At 36.9% G+C, this 4,606-nt stretch overlaps 1 long non-coding RNA gene across 1 annotated transcript; it reads right to left on the bottom strand.

The window, feature by feature from the left end:
- Window positions 1-2,291: 2,291 nt before the first annotated feature.
- LOC132175899 (uncharacterized) lies at window positions 2,292-4,591 on the bottom strand. The gene is made up of 3 exons (XR_009439466.1): window positions 3,527-4,591; window positions 3,338-3,397; window positions 2,292-2,802 (listed from the first exon to the last, which is right to left on the bottom strand). It is a non-coding gene; the product is annotated as an uncharacterized LOC132175899 (long non-coding RNA).
- Between the last annotated feature and the right edge of the window lie 15 nt (window positions 4,592-4,606).

A 4,606-nucleotide genomic window follows, 5' to 3' on the forward strand; every position in this document is an offset into this window, starting at 1 on the left:
CAGGGACAACTGTGTGACTCTTTTCCAAGACATCTAACCGTGTTACTACGTCTCTCATCATGTTGAATAATTTCTCATAACTATTTCTAGAATGGAAATATTCTCTTTTAGGCTCATGACTGTTAAGCTGAAAACACTTAGGACGAATATGTCCAATCTTACCACAGTTATGACACGTAGGAATAAACCTTTGAAAAGGTTGGTTCCTTAACATGTGCATACTTCTCGACTTAGAACTAGACATATAGGAATCAGTTAGAGTTCCCTTACCTTTTCCATCTTTGGAAATTTGAGGAGAAATTACCTTCTTTTCAGCCAAGCTATCTTCTTTGTTCACTGGTTTCACAAAAATCATCTTTGAAGAAGAAGCAACATTAGTAGATAAAATAGCAGATTTATCAAAACCCAATCCAGTTCTATCAAACGAATGTTTCTGATTATGTAGCATTTGATTTAGCTTTTCACTAGAGAATTTTTTTAAATGATTCTTTGATTCATTCAGTTCATTCTCTAAGGATTTCACTTTGGCAATTAGCATTTGATTTTCAGACATCAAAGTATTATGAGTAGCAAGAGAATCAGTTAAGGTGACAGAAAGTTGATCATTTTCAAGATTAACTTCATTGAGTTTCTTCAATTGCTGCTTATTCAGCTTTTTCAGTTTAGTGTATTCCACAAAGAGATTATTATAAGCATTTTGCAAATCTTCTTCTTCTTCCGAATCATTATCGGACACACCTTGTTTGTCTTGAGAATTACACTCACTATTCTCATGCTCACTCTCATAACTAACTCCAAATGCTAAGTAATTAACTCCTTGTTCAGCATCGTCCTTGTCTGACTCATCACTTTGAGTCACATTAAATGCCTTGCCATTTGACTTTCTCAAGTTAGCACAGTCAACACGAATGTGTCCATGTCCTCCACATTCGTGACACTTGATACCTTTAGGTGACTTTCCTTTCTCAACATTCTCATTTCTAGATTTTTCAGAAAATTGTGAATTGCTATTTCTAAGATTTCCTTTCTTGGCTCTAAAGAATTTCCTAAACTTCTTAGCAAACATAGCAATTTCTTCCTCATTTCCAGAATCCTCATCAGATGAACCACAAGAGTCAACCTTAACATTTTTTTGCCTTAAGAGCAATATTTTTGGTGTTCTTGTGTTTAGGAAGAATTAGCTCAAAGGTCTGAAGGGAACCTACAAGTTCTTCTACTCTCATAGTATCTAAGTCCTTGCTCTGTTGTATAGCAGCAATTTGGGGAATAAACCTCTCAGGCAAAGATCTTAAGATTTTTTCACCACTTTAGCATCATCCATTTTCTTTCCCAAATTAATGGTAGAGTTTCTAATGGCACTAAGCTTTGAATAGAATTCATCAAAAGTTTCGTCTTCCTGCATTCTAATCTCCTCAAGCTGAGAAACCAACATTTGAATTTTTGAAGTTCTAACAACCTTAGTTCCTTCATGTGTGATTTCTAAAGTTTCCCAAGCTTCCTTAGCTAGTTCACATCTAGAAATTCTAGAAAATTCCTCATTTGAAACAGAGATGTAAATAGCATTTATAGCTTTGTCATTCGCAGTAGCATTATTCTTTTCCTCTGTTGTCCATTCAGCTATTGCTTTTTCTGGACGTGTCCATCCAGATTCGACAATATGCCAAACATTAATGGATTTAAAATATGCTCTCATACGAATTCTCCAAAGCATATAATTTGTTCCGTCAAAGACGGGAAGAGAATTAGGAGCAACAGTATGAGACATTTGATATGGAGTCTCGGATCACACTCAGGAAATAAATCCTTCACAGAGTGAACCCGCTTTGATACCAATTGAAAATTCTAAACCGACTCCAATTATCACCAACTCAAACGTCTATGAGTTTTACAGAAAATAACCAGAAAGCAGATCTAACTTAGCAGTAAACAGATAAATATCAAAACAAACATTCACCAAAATATGAACAATCACACACAAAGATTTTGGTTACGAAGAGGAAACCTTTTAGAGAACTCTCTAAATGTAAAACCTCTCCGGGGCAGCCAAACCCAGGAAATCAATTCACTATATAAAAGAATAAGGAATACAAGAAGAATAACAAAACCTTTGACTCTCCCTTGTACACGACAAGTGACCCACTTGACTTCTACCTCAGTAGCCCTTTCCAGAACATCTGGCACGATTCTTCTAAAAGATTTCCTTTCACCGGAACTCCGATTGGCTTCACGTATTTTCTCTTCAACAATAATCTAGAACAAATTCTCTCTCTCAAAGCACTCTAATTTTTCTAAATAAAATACGTAAGTTACAATGGCAAACTCCCGTAGCTTAAATAGAAAAATACACAACATAAGACTGCCGTGTCCGGACATGGTAGATCTGAGGTCCGGACATGGCTAGGATTACTTATTCGTAACCTAGTGATGTCCGGACCTCCAATTCGTGTGTCCGGACATCTCAACAAAAGCGTGTTCTCTGGAACTGATGTCCGGACCCAACTTCTGGAGGTCCGGACATCTCCTTCAAGCATCACTTTCTGGAACTGGGGTCCGGACCCAGGGAATTGAGGTCCGGACCCTGCTTGAAAAATCAAGTTTCTGGAAATGGGGTCCGGACCCGGCTTCTGGAGGTCCGGACCCGGACTGTCCAGTCTTCATCAACAACTCCGATCGATGGGCGTTTGTGGTCCGATTGAGCTGAAATTTTGCAGGGACGTTCATAACACATGAATCTACATTATGAACGGTGGAGATTGGATTCTGAGCATTCTATATCAGTGTTTGAGCCGTGAACAGTAGCATCTGCATTTTGGAACTGAATTAAGCCAACACAAGAACTAACAAGATGGAATCTCAACCAAATTATGAGTCATAAGACACATCAATCAATCAACAGATATATGCACATACAATCCATCAACATCATTTATTTCCCATGACAAAATCATGCACACATGTAGTCAAGGCACCATTCATACAAGACAATTGAGAAAATAATGATTTACAACACTCACTCACTAAAACCTTCCTTTTCATTTTCCCGTTTTCTCCCCCTTTTTTTTTTTTCCTTTTTTTTAATGCTTCTTCTTTCTTCCTCTAAACCAGAAAACAATTGCAAAAAGGAAACATGCAAGACTTGCTTAGCTTCTAATCACCCATTTAGTTAAATGCAAGGACAGATATCCATATATTTGGTCAAGTTGTTGCATCGAAAGTAAAACTATATGCTTAGTAATATTAAAATTTATAATTAGGGTTGAATGATTAATACACTAACTACATATTATAACCAGAATACCAGACAAAAAAAATTAGGGTTTGAATGTTGCAAACTTACCCCAACTTGAGAGACGTGCTGTCGATGTGTTGGTCTTGGGGATCCGGGGGAACAGCTGAGCTGCAAATATTGGTTATATTACCTTTGTTATAATGTTAAAACAAATTCTGCATCTGCTGAAAAGAGACATTTTCAACAGTTGAGAAAGTAGGGAAACAAAGAAAAAGAAAGAAATTCATGACCTGATACCTGTTTTAGTCTCTGGTTATCCTCCATCAGTTGGACTCCCTGCATTTAAAGGGACAGCAACAAACACAACTTACAACCCAGCAACAACCTCATAAAAACAAAAGGTAGGGCCAACCTCAGGCACCTACAACACATCACAAGAGAACAAAACCAACAACATAGAAACCCAAAGAGTAAAACATTTTCTAGAAATACCCCATAACATGAAATTGTTTCTATTAGTGAGTGATCAAGGGCGAAAGCCATATAGGGAATGGGCGAGAGCCATATAGGGAACACACTGAGTATAACTTGCAAGCTCGAAATATTTCGGCTTCTTTTAGAAAATAACCTCAAATTCCTCTTTTTCCAAAATCAGATAAACGTTAGCTTTGTGACAGTCCTTTCCCAGAGCTTGAGCAAGCCACTGCGCATACAAAGACCTTGGCAAAAGGAAGAAAAATTTCTTTGTATCCCAGAATTGTCTTCATGATTTGATTTGATTTTATAAAATTAAAAAAAAAAAAAAAAATTGTATGAATGAGCATTATTTTACTAATCAAACAATCAGTCTACAACACACACTCCAGACTTAACTGGAACTTGGCTGCGTAATTGTTAAGTGTGGAGCAATTTGTAGAAGAAGGTTATTTTCTTGTGTTTGAAGATTTATCATGTTATCTGTATAAAAACAAAACCAAGCAGGAATTGTTATTTTCTTCTGCATTATTTCTAACAATAATAACCAGCAGCTCAACCAAACTCTACACCTCTACCAAACAAATTCGGAAATTCCTACTTACAATAACCAACTGCTTGACATCACAGCAGCTCAGACACCTACCAACTACCATTTACTCAAACGATTTCCTACACTCTGAAACCACCTCCTACAGCAAACTACATAGACATTTACAGACTTCCTCAAACAATCTGATAAACAGCTTTAGTTACAAAGGATTCAATCTTGAAACCCCCCATCTACAACACAGATGCTTATTTATTGTTAATTTCTTGAATTTCCCAGCACCCATTACTCGAGTCCTGATTTCCCAATAAATTCAATTGAGAATCCGCTTCTCTAGTTTCACCACATTACCA

The sequence above is a fragment of the Corylus avellana genome, chromosome ca3, assembly GCF_901000735.1.
Source record: "Corylus avellana chromosome ca3, CavTom2PMs-1.0".
Lineage (NCBI taxonomy): Eukaryota > Viridiplantae > Streptophyta > Magnoliopsida > Fagales > Betulaceae > Corylus > Corylus avellana.